Raw genomic sequence first — 12,587 nt, 5'->3', positions numbered from 1 at the left:
ATTAGGCGCTCATAGTGCCAGGCACTGCACAGATGTCAACTGAGACTGGGGCCTCCATTGTGTGGGATGCGGCACAGACCATGACTGCGGTCAGGACCCTGTCATGCCGGATCCTGCACAGACACACACTGAGAGACGTTCCCTGCCCCTGAGAGCTCAGTAGAAAACGAAAAGGGTAGTAGGGGAAACAAGCACAGGGAGGGGAATAGAGTGGAGACTTGACCAAGGTGAGTGACAGATGTGGGAAGAAAACCCATGAGTGCTGGGTCCCAGCCCACTGCACTGCACTCCTTCTTATGCCTTTAAGCACCAGGGAGCTGGATTGCAAGGATGCAAACTGGATCTCTTTGGCCAAACCCTGCTCCTGGCACTTGGGATGTGAGCACTGCTCCTGGGGAGGTGCCCCACACTCAGCTTCTGGCAGGTCAGACCTCTCACTCCCAACTGATGAGGCCTGACTGTGCCATGGCATTTGTGTAAACCCAAGCAGGGCTCACTCTGCATTAATCTTCAGCTCAGGATCCTGTCCTCACCTGACTGGGCAACTCTGGATATACACCAGGGTTGATGAGAGCAGGATCGGGCCCATTTCCTGGAATGGGTGGGGGTTTCCTCATTCTGTGCTCTGATTCCCTGGGTGAGATGGGGCAGCCCAGCCCCCAATCACCCCCCCCCCCCTCAATCGTCTCCCAGTCCCATCTCCCTGTGTGTGACTGATGCGGGGAAGGCGCCCAATGGCTGTGCCTCGTGGCTGGGAGGCGGGCGTTTTTCCAGCCATTCCTAGCCGGACCGTTCTGCCGCCCAGGACTGCTCTGTTCGGGCTGAGCCCTTGGACGCCGGGGTTCACCCAAGCTCAACATGTGATGCTTGCACCCCCATCAGGGACAGGTGATACGGATCTCATCGGATCAGCCCTAAAACTCACAAAGAGCTCCCCACTGGCAGCCCCCCAGCTTCCAAGTACCCAAACGCTGCCTGAACAGTGAGATCTGCCCACGGCGAGGAAAAAGGAGAGCTGGGTGCCACCCCCACAGGTATGTGAGCCGAGCCTGGGGGATGGAGGGGCTCGTTATTGTCTCTGCATCCCTGGCAGCGGGAGGGGAGGAGGTGATCCCAGCTACCCATGGTGCTGGGGTGGGGGGAGCTGGGCTGCGGATGCCCAAGTGGGGCTGAGAAGGAGGGGATGGATGAGTGAATGGATGCAGTGGGGTATCTCCAGGAGCTGGTCTCTGGGTCTGAAGGCAGGGCCTGAGAGTGTGCTGAGCGAGGGGATGAGCGGCCTTTGATACTGTAGTGGACCCACATGATATATCTGGGGAAGGATGGAGGACAGGGTGTCTGCCTGCAGCCAGCAGGGTCAGAGCTCCCTGCCTCACTCAGTCACTGCTCCCAGGGTGCCAGGAAAACAGGGCAGATGAGAGGGCTCGTACTATTGGCTCCAGTTGCTCACTACATGGGCTTTCTGCACACAGCTCTGCCGGTGCCCTTCAATCCTGACCTGCAACCCCCTGTTATCCTAGCCCTGGTCTCCCTGGAACCTCTGCCAGTGCCCCTCCGTCCTGACTAGTCACCCTGGTGCAATCCCAGCCCTGGGTTCCCACAAACACACATCGCTCTGCTGAGCCCCCCAGTCCCAGCCCACAGTCCCCTGCTATTCCAGCCCCGGGCTTCTCCTAAGCAGAGCCATCCAGTCGTGTTAGGTTGTGATGTTGTTGGGTTATGCTGCGCTAACAGGCTGCTCCATTGCTAGTCAGCAGGGAGATGCTGATGTATCCCATAATGAACATTGGCAAGAGGGAGGTCAGGTAACCTACTGCAGGCTCTAGGAGCACTCACCCTGGGGGGGGGGGTTATTATGGGGTGCAAATGAGAGGTGGGCCATGGAATATGGATGGGGAACATAAGAATGGCCATACTGGGTCAGACCAAAGGTCTGTCTAGCCCAGTGTCCTGTCTTCCGACCGTGGCCAGTGCTAGGTGCTTCAGAGGGAATGAACAGAACAGGTAATCAAGTGATCCATCCCCCATCGCCCATTCCCAGTTATGGGCAATATCAGTTGAACAGGTTGCTGACAGTGTGATGATTCTGGCTCAGAACAGAACCCAGGAGTCCTGGTTTCCACCCCCAGGCCCCACTCTAACCTTTCTCAAAGGGAAGGGATCAGAACTGAGTGCAGGGTCTATGGGAGAGGGTCTCCCCAGGGCTGGATTGTTCCCTTCAATCCTGCTCTCAGAACACAGATACAGGAGAAAGGTTTAAGGGGGCTTATGAGGTCTCTGCCTGGGGTGTAAATGAGAGAAGCCTCAGAGCTGCTCTAATATATACTCAGTCCATGCAATCAGGCTACCCAATGTGTTTGAGAGACAGCAGATGGCACTACTGCATAGCCTGTAGCCAAGGGGAATGTGCACTGAGCGGGGAACCAGAAGCTCCTGCCTTCACATCTCCCCTTTGCGGGTTGCTTTTTATATTTCCATGCACTTCCCAGACCTTACTACTGACCAAGACATCATTCCACCCCACTATTAATTACTCAGATATTAGCCCCCTACTTCCATTTTGCAGAATCTAACAGAGGCTGCACAAGGTCAATTCAAGCGGAGTTGGGAGTGGAGCCCACACTCTAACACCTCAGAGCTGTGTTGGAGCCACTCTGCTGCACTGCCTTTTACAATGAATGTGCTAAATATATGTGCCATGGTTATCCAATTGCTAAATACTTTGCTCACTCCCCTCCCAGACCCAGGGCTAGCACGCAGTGTTCTAATAGCCTTCTGCTATCTGAGAGCTACTCTACACATGGATTTTGTCCCGTTATAACTATTTCGATTGGGGAGTGGATTTTTTTACCCATATGTTATGCCAGGACAACCCCAAGTGTGGAAGCAGCTATACTGATATAAAGCTGTCTTATCCTGGGATAGCTTATTCCACTTCCTGTACAGGAATAGCTATACCAGGATAAGCACCTTTATCCCATCATAACCGTTTCCACACTAACAGGGGTTGCATCTCTTTAACTAGAATGGAGTAGTTAAAAAGGGACAACTTTGGTGTGTGGACACCAATGGAATTGTGTAACCCACTGGCAAAGTGTATGTCAAGCCCTACTCTAGAGGCTAATTCATACAGCAATTACTCCTGTAGCTCGGATGGCAAACGTCTATGCTCAAGTCAGAAAGTTATGGGGTCAAGCCCTGTTCATGACCTATGGGGGATATGATGGTTGCAAACAACAGGGGCTTATTTTTCTTTTTAAACAGCTGGTTTGTGTAATTCACAAAATGAGGGTTTTTACAGGGATCCTTCACCCAGTACTAAGATGCAGCTGCCTTTGGGATGGGACAGAGGGGATGTTTATGCAGAGATACCTCACCTGTCTCTGAGATGAAGGCACCTCTGGGGTAGTGTGCAAGGGCTATTTATACAGGGATCCCTTGCCTAGCATTGAGATACCAGGGGGTAGGGGCGTGGGGGCTGTTTATACACCCTCACCCAGCACTCAGGTGCAACTGCCTCTAGGATGGGTAATTCCCACAGCGAGGAGTCTTTTCAAATAGGCTTTATAGTGAAAAGCCCTTCTAACATGTAAGATATGGTGTGAGGCACCATTAAACACAGGTTTGCATTCCAAAGATCTGCAAGTGTGTCGGTTGCAAGGGATCTTTTATCCTCTGTGTCCCATAGAGGCGGGGATGCAGAGAATAGCCAGTGTGCACTGCACTCCATCCTTAAACTGGGGTGGGGGGCTAGGAGCCCTATTGCCAGATGCTCCCTTCAAGGGGAGTGGGAGTCTTAGGGGGCCATTTGCACCCACTTTAAGCCTCCTTTTGTGGTGTGCAGCTGAGGACAGTCACTGCATACACGCAGGGGTTCTCAAACTTCATTGCCCTGCGACCCCCCTCTGACAACAAAAATTACTACACGACTGCAGGAGAGGGGACCGAAGCGTGAGCGTGTCCAAGTCCAGTCTCCCTAAGTGGGGTTGGGGGCAAAGTCAAAGCCCAAGAGCTTCAGCCCCAGGCGGGGGGCCTGTAACCTGAGCCCCGACGCCCAGCGCTGACGATCTCAAGCTTTGGCCCTGGGTGGTAGGGCTTGGACTTCTACCCCTGGCAGTGGGACTCAGGCTTTGGCTCAGACACTCAAGTCTAATGCCAGCCCTGATGACCCCATTAAAACAGGTTCACGGCCCACTTTGCGGTCCTGACCCACAGTTTGAGAACTGCTGGCGTATAGAGAGCAGTGTGGTCCAGGAGGGGGTGTTCTGAGTCGGTACCATAGTACTATGGTGCTAGGGGGTGAGCTGGCTGTGATTGTGGCCTTTAGGTAGGAGTGGGGAAGATCGACTGGAGCAAGGATCCATTTAGGATCATTACAGATACCAAGAACTGAGAGTGTCACTGCCCCTGGGACCCTCCCCTTTCACCCTTGTTCTAAACAGCTGTATAGCATGACTGCACTACTGTATATTGTTAAAAAGCTCCTCTCCCTACCCCAGAGGCAGCTGCATCTAGGGCCGGGGTGAAAGATTCCTGTATAAACAGACCCTGCTTCCACTCCAGAGGTGGCTTAATCTCAGCACTGGGGCAATGGATCTCTGTATAAATAGCCCCCACCCCCTACCCTTGGGGCAGCTGCAGCTCAGTGCCAGGCAACGGATTCCTGTATAAACAGCCCCCCACCCCAGAGGTGGCTGCATCCGGGTGCTGGATGAGCACCACATGGCTTTTACCCATCCCTGTCTAGGCCCCATGTCCAGCCTTCCCTCCCCGCTCCCTCCCATTGTGCAGCTGGGAAAAGCCCCTTCCTTTTGTCCTCTCCCCCGACCGCCGCCCCCCCTCCTCCGGCAGTGGCAGGACCAGCTGGCTGGCTGCGGCGGGGGGGCAGAGTCCTGCGGGAGCCCCGGTGGGCGCCAGAGGATGCTATTGTGATTTTTTTTCCCTGCCGGCTCCCTATTGCGGGTGACGCGCGCTCACACACGCAGATCCACGCGCTCACAGCACCGCAGCCAGCAGCCACAGCCAGCCCTTCCCCGCCGGTCCCCGAGCTTGCCCGCGTGGTGCTGGGGGTCTCCCTGGCTGTGGGATCTAGACGCGGGCGAGGGGAAGGAGCCCTGGGTGCCCCCCGGAGGGAGGTGAGCTGGGCTCCTGGGAGATGGAGGGGCTTGTTATTGTCTCTGCATCCCTGGCAGCAGGAGGAGGAGAGGGGTTCCCAGCTGCTCCTGGCGTTTGGGGGTGGGGGAGGGAGCCGGGCTGGGGATGCCCAGGTGGGGCAGGGGGACACCCGGATGTAGGCACCTGGAAGGTGAGGGGCATGTAGGATAGAGCCGGTCTCTGCGCCTGACGCGAGGCCGGGCTGTGGGGGAGGGAGAGGCAGGCCAGCATGCTCCTTGGGGAATGGCTGGGGGAGCAGCCGGGCTGAGATGCCGGGTGTGTGTGCGCATTGATCTGGGTTCCCTCTGGTGTGTGCATGGCTCTTTGTGTGTCTCTGGGTGCCTTTGTTTGGCAATAGCTCTCTGTGTTTGTACCTCTGTGTATCTGGGTGGATGTACCTGTCTCCTTATTTGTTGGGGGTATGTGTCTCTGCATGCCTGCATATCTGGCTGTGAGTGTTTGTATGTGTGTGGATGTGGAGCTGGCTCTGTATGCAGCTCTGCTGGGGTGTTTCACAGTGTGCGTACATAGATTTGTGTCTCTATCCCTGCCTAGCTGTCTTGGTGTGTGCCTATCTCTGTACGGGTGGTCTGGTTTTTGGTCGTGCTGTGCTCCGGCACTGAGCGCCCATTGCCAACACTGGGAACTGCTGGGTCCAAGCTCTTTTGGAAATCTGGCCACCTGAATCAGGAACTGAAATTTGCACTGTGGGGCAGAACTGCAAGCCCCTGTTTTGAAATGTTTGGCATGTGTGTGTGCGTGCAAGATGGCTCTGCCAGCTAGTGCCACATGGCAGGGGCCAGTGCTGCATTTCGGGGCCGGGTTGTGATGGCTAGTGGGTCAATAGTGGGATCTGAGTTTTATGCAGAAAGAACTGATGCAAATGGTGCGATGGGAACAATCTGGAATCTCTTGGGTGCTGAATCCAGATCATCGGGCCTGCCTGGGACTGAGTGGTTCAAAGCCTTCATGGTGGCATTAGCCATGTGCAGGTGCCACTGTGCTAATGCAGTGACTGCACTTCCCCATGGAGATCCGGGCATGTTAGCACAGAACATGGGGCGAAGAGTGAGGCTGCCAATTCAGCCTAGAGGTACTGGGCTGGGTGGCACCAACCCATTCCTGAATGTAGGGATGCAAGCTATTGTATTTTGGTCACAGAGTCAGGGGAGCAGAGCCAATACACTACTGGGGGTGGTTTTCAGGAAGAGGAGTGGGAGTTCAGTAGGGGGCACTTTTCTCTCACAGTCAGTGCTGACCCCAGTACAGCACTGCGGGCACTGTACTGCAGGGGACAGGGTGGGGGCTCAGTAAGGGATACTCGCCCCTTGGAGTCAGTGCTGGCTCCAGTGCCTTGATGCAGTGATGGGAGGGGCGGGGGGAGTGCTGGTCAGTGGTGTAGAGGCTAAATAGGTGGCGCTTTTCTTTGATATTATTGACACCAGTGTCCCAGTACAGCAGTAGCGGGCCTATGATGGGGTAGGGTAAGACTTTGGCTACTGCAGGGGAGTGGGAGCAGCTGTCTACCTAGACACATCTCCTCTCTACTTTCATTCCCTCCCCTCCTGCCCTCTGTCTGGGGAATGAGGGAGCAGAGGACCCCAAGGGTTTTGAGATCAGAGGTCATGGGGAGTAGTGGGCCTGCTGTGGGAGAGGGTTCAAACATCACAGGGGAGGGGTGGCTAAAGATGAAGGCGTGGGGGGGAAGTGGAGCAAAGAGAGGACATTGTGTGGGAGTGAGGGGGCTGTTAAGAGATGCTGGTCTCAGGGTTAAAGAACCCACCTCACAGGCAGCTGCATCTCAGTGCAAGGTGAGGCAATGCACCACCCCAGAGATGGCTGCATCTCAGGTCTGTGTGAGGGATCATCGGTACTATTAAAGTAATACCCAGCATCCCCAGTTGAGATCAAAGCCCCTCATTGTGCCAGGTGCAGTAGATCAACAGTGGAAGTCCCTGCCTTGAAGAGCATACAATCTAAATAGACCAAGGATGAGAGGGGAAACTGAGGTACAGAGTGTGCAGTACCTGGCATAACAGGTCCACTGCTATATTTATACTACGAAATTATACAGCAGGGCTGTGGAAGAGCCTAGAGTAGAACCCAGGAGTCCCAATCCTCTCCAACTACCCTGGCTTTAAGCCATTAGGCCCCACTCCTCTCCCAGAGCTGGGGAACCTAGCTCCCAGGCCAGTGCTCTAGCCACTGATCCATGCTTCCTCTCCTACAAACATCCTCCTTGAGGTCTCTTTATCCAGCACAAAGGGGACCAATTCCTGTCTCCCCTCATTTGTTTCTGGGAAGTCTGGTCCCTGAGTGCCAGTGCCAACAATGGCAGTGCTGATTGGATTTTGCAGGAACACTTGCTGGCGTAATTACCTCAGTCTGGCATTGGCGTCAGCTGTGGGGGGAGGATGCCATTATTGGGGAGCTGGCCTGGCTGCTGTCAGGGAGTCGGGCTATTTATCCTGCAGCCTTAAGAGCATAAGCCTCCTTGGGGGCTGTGCAGCTAAGAATAAGACGCCCAATCAGCAGCATAATCTGGGGATGATCTGCTGTGAGATGCTGGCCTTTGGCATGGGTCCTCTGTGTGGGCGGGTGGGGCTGCCGCAATATGGCACTGGAACCTGTATGGTCAGGGCCAGTTGCTCGCTAGGCCAGGCCTGTGGAGGAGGCTGGGCCCAGCCGGGCAGTAATGGGGGCTCCCTTCAGAGGTTTGTTAGGCTGGGGCCTTTGTGGGAGGCTGAGTCCAGCTGCGTGGCACTGGGGGCTCCCCCCAGACACTCGCTAGGCCAGGGCCCATGGGGGAGGCTGGGCCCAACTGTGCAGTGCTGGGGATTCCCCCCAGACACTCGCTAGGCCAGGGCCTGAGAGGGAGGCTGGACCAAGCCAGGTGGGGAGCACTAGGGGTTCCCCCCAGACACTCGCTAGGGCTAGGCCGGGGCCTGTTGGGGAGGCTGGTCTCAACTGGGCAGCACCAGGAGTTCCCCCCAGACACTCGCCAGGCCGGAGCCCGTTGGGGAGGCTGGGCCCAGCTGGGCAGCGCCAGGGGTTCCCCCCAGCCACTCGCTAGGCCGGGGCCCACAGAGGAGGCTGGGCACAGGAGGTGGCTGGGTTTTACCTCATGCCCTGTCCCTGGTTTCCCCCCTACGGCCTCGTGGTAGCCCAGGGTCCAGACCTCTCAGCTCATGGAGAGAGGAAGCCGCCCTGGGCCGCACTCATCCTCAGGGTCCTTTCACTTTGTCTCATCTCCTCCCTCTGTGACTTACACCCCTCTTATCCACTCCTCATTGCCCAGCTCTCCCAGTTAGGTCCCCCTCTCCTCAGGGGTTCCTAACATTGGGGTCATCCTGCCAGCCAGGCCAGGCTTCCTTGTCAGCTGCCTGTGCCCCAAAATCCCCATTGTCCCTAATTCTGGATCACCCCCAAATCTGCAACAGCCTAATCCTCCAAATCTACATCACCCCTGAACCCAATTGCCCCAAATCCCCATTACTACCAATCCCAAATCACCCCAGTCCTCAAAATCCCCTTTGTTGCATCCCAAGTTTCCCTAGTCCCTTATTTACCCCAAGATCAATGTCACCCCAATGCCCAAAATCCACTCATCCCGAAACCACATCACCACATCCCTCAAATCCCAATTGCCCCACATCTGCATCACCCCCAATCTAAATCCCTTTCATCCCTCTGATCCCAATCACCCCCAAATACGCAATCCTCCAAATACACATTGTTCCAATCCCCCAATCACCCGACCTCGCAAAATCCCTGTTATCCCAATTGTTCCAAATTCTCCATCACTCCAAATCGTCACCCAGTTCCCAGTCACCTCAATCTCACTATCTGTTTTAACCCCTCCCCCCCCCCCCCAATTGCCAGACTGAATCTGTTTGTGCTGTCGCTCTCACCTGGCCATCATGTAAATCTGTGCATGCATTGCATTTGTGCTGGAGGTGATTTGCATGTTGGCGGTCACACTAGCCAGTCCCTAGTCCCAGCACTTATGGCAGAGAGAATGTCTGTGCGATTGCACTAACTCACCCCTCATGTGAATGGGAACCTGTGCGTGTGACTCCACTAACCCAATCCTTGTGTCAATGGGAATCCGTGCACACACGATGGCACTAACCAACCCCTAGTGCAGGGGTAGGCAACCTATGGCACGCATGCCGAAGGCGGCACGCAAGCTGATTTTCAGTGGCACTCACACTGCCCGGGTCCTGGCCACCGATCAGGGCGGCTCTGCATTTTAATTTAATTTTAAATGACGCTTCTTAAACATTTTAAAAACCTTATTTACTTTACATACAACAATAGTTTAGTTATATATTATAGACTTATAGAACGAGACCTTCTAAAAACGTTAAAATATATTATTGGCACACGAAACCTTAAATTAGAGTGAATAAATGAAGACTTGGCACACCACTTCTGAAAGGTTGCCAACCCCTGCCCTAGTGTCAGTAGGAATTTGTGTGTGCAGTTGCACTAATCCAGCCCTCATGTTGCAGTGATCTTGCGTGTGATTGTACAAACCTGTCCATGCAGTTGCCTCCCCCCTGCTGGGCAGCAAAGTGGCATCACTCAGTCACCTGCCACTATCCCCTGGCTCTCCTGCATGGCTGTCATTTGTCTGTGGCCCATATGCACCGGTAGAGGGTGTCATCTCTATGGGAGCAGCTGTTGGTGTTACATGGGAGTTGGGCTGGGATGCCCATGGACTCCAATGCCCTCCTGCCAGTGTTCCACTGACTCCTGCCACGTCAGCTGGGATGGCCATTTGACATGGATTTGGTGCCATGTTGGTGGTGTCTTTCTGCATCTAGAGGATCAGCAGCCCTGTGACCCCAGTCTCACCCAGGGCATGCTGGCTGGCCATATTGGCACCCTGCAGAGCTGGGTTAATGCCTCCCACTGCACTGGGCAACCCTCCCCTGCTCCCACCACTTGGCACCAGGGGTGTTCTGGGCTTTGTATAATGTAATCCTGTTCTCCTGCTCAGCTGTGCAGATTGCTTTACAAACACTAACCCTGGATGCCCTCCCAGCTTCTGTTGTGGAAATTAGGGGGAAACTGAGGCATCAACTGAGTGAGTAAAATAGCTGAGAATAGAACTCAGGAGTCCTGGCTTTCGGCCCTCCGTCTCTAACCTCTAGACCCTACTCCCCTCTCAGAGCCAAGGATAGAATCCAGGAATCCTTGCTCCCAGCCCTCCCAACCCACTGAACCCCACTTTCCTTCAAGGGACAGGGAGAGAATCCAGCATTCCCGACTCCAGACCCCACATGCCTATAACCACTAGACCCCACTCCCTTTCTGTTAGGACATACTTGTCAGCTAATACTCCAGTATAATACAGGTGGAGCTACGCTTGTGTAGGTGGTGGTAGATGCATGTATGAAGCATTTCACAGCATGGCTGTGCATATGCAGTGTGATTAGGCAGCAAGAAATATACATGCAGTGGGGAAGGGTGGTTTAGTGGGGCGGGAACTTGAGTGGGATGCAGGATACCTGGATTCTATTCCTAAATCTGCCACTGATTCCTTGGGTGAGTCATGTCAGCTGCCTCAGTTGTGAAATAGGACTGATGCTTCCCTGCCTCATAAAGCTAAGATCCATCGATTGTGAGGCACTTGGATACTATGGTGACAGGGAGAGCGTAAGCTCTTTGTAGCAGAGCATTTTCATTTACAATGTGTCTGTACATCACCGATCATAGTGGGGCCCTGAGCCCAGTCATCTCTAGGAGTTACCTCAATGCAACAATAATATTATATCCCCAAACAGTACATTAAAAGAACTATGTTAAGGTTTTAAAATACGAACCTCAAGAGTGCAACCTTAATTTGCACCCCCTTGTGTTTATGCATTATGATACAGACTTTAATTACATGATCACATGTTGTTTTTTTCCATAGGACCCCTGCCTCATTCAATGCACAGGACAGACAGTAACATAACTAGGTGTGGCGCCATGCATTATTCACTGCACACTATTCAAACCCTGCACTTAATACAGAATTAGTAATTTCCCCCTGGGCTTTTCTGTGTTGCTCTCATTGTACTATCTTAGTGCTTTACAGATGTGAATGAATTTATATTTGCAACATTCCTATGAGAAGACTTAGTGGTTTATCCCCATTTTACAGATGGGAAACAGAGATTAAGGCCAAAAGTGTCAAAAGGGTCAGTTAATTTCGGGTGCCCAGTATGAGATGCATAGGCCCTTCTGTTTCAGAGAATTTAGCATTATATGGTCAGGGCACAGCTCTCCTTGACTTCAGTTGCAGTTGTGAGTGCTCAGAACTTTTGCAAATCAGAACCCAAGATCTCAAATGGAGCGCTCAGAAAATGAGGCCCACACAGTTAGTGCCCACCTGTGAAAAGTTTGATGTAAGTGATTTGCCCAGCATCACACAGGAACTTTGTGGCAGAGTCCAGTTCTGTAGGGCAGCATTCAGCTGCCTTAACCATGCCAGACCTTCCTTTCTCTTCCTGCAATCCCCTGCCTCATCCACTGCCCACCTTCCAGCTTCTGCAACAAATGAAGCAAGAGTCTGACAATAGCCTTCTTTACTACCCTACCTTGATTCATGTCCAGAACACGTCTGTCCTGTACACTGACAAAGCGGGGGTCCTATGAAAAAATAGTATGTGATCATGTAATTAAAAGACTATATCATAATGGATATGCACAGGGGGTCGAACTGAGGTTGCACAGGCAAAAAATGTCATCATGAGGAACCATACTCATCCCCCAGTTTGGGTCATCAGCAGGGCTGCGACCTTTAGTTCTCTACCACTTGAGCTAACAGCATAACAGGTAGGAGTAGTAGGCTATTATCATCTGTATGTTAGGCTCTAGAAGGGGTAAGGTACATATTTTGCAAGTGGGTTTCACGACTATTTGCTGTCAGCAGACAAATGCAGAGATTCAGGATTCCTGGGTTCAGTTCCAGGTTTTGTAGGGGATGTTCGCTAGTGGTTACAGACCATTCTGCCCCTTTCACCTTGCTTCCTAACTCCCCCAGTTGTCTCCCACTCCTGTCTCCCTGTATGTAGCTCCTGTCACCAGCCCCTTCTCGCTCTTCCCCCATCGTGGGGATGCCTGCCCCTCTCCCATCCCAATGCCCCCCACCCAGCTCCTGCCCCCATCATCTTTCCTCTGTCCCTGTCTCCCCTGCATCTCTTCCCCACACCTATTTTGCTCCCCTCTGCACTCTAGTGAGGCTGCATCCTCCTTCTTTTCCAGCAGGAGGGAGCATTGAAAGCACAGGAGAGACCATTTCCCTGCTCTCTATTATTTCCCGAGAAAATAATACAAAAACAATAACAATACTGATAATAATAAGTTAATAAAAAGATATCACGGTCCATTCAAAAGCATCTGGGGGTCCAGATTTGGCCCGTGGTCCACCTATTGACTAC

The 12,587-nt window shown here is 53.3% G+C and overlaps 1 protein-coding gene across 5 annotated transcripts in view; it reads left to right on the top strand.

The window, feature by feature from the left end:
- Positions 1–768: 768 nt before the first annotated feature.
- SPTBN2 (spectrin beta, non-erythrocytic 2) overlaps positions 769–12,587 on the top strand; it is a 56,333-nt gene continuing 44,514 nt past the window's right edge. For 3 of the 5 annotated variants that reach the window (XM_005307969.5, XM_024100240.3, XM_024100242.3), the window contains exon 1: positions 769–1,034. The gene's annotated coding sequence lies outside the window, so the exon portion shown is untranslated. Of the gene's footprint in view, positions 1,035–4,881; positions 5,136–12,587 lie in introns of those variants that run through there. The other 2 variants (XM_008179710.4, XM_024100241.3) reach the window with 1 other exon arrangement.

This window comes from Chrysemys picta, chromosome 7, assembly GCF_011386835.1.
Source record: "Chrysemys picta bellii isolate R12L10 chromosome 7, ASM1138683v2, whole genome shotgun sequence".
In the NCBI taxonomy this organism is placed as follows: Eukaryota; Metazoa; Chordata; order Testudines; family Emydidae; genus Chrysemys; species Chrysemys picta.
Note: the sequence above shows the minus strand (reverse complement) of the source record. Positions and strands in the feature narration are given on the sequence as shown.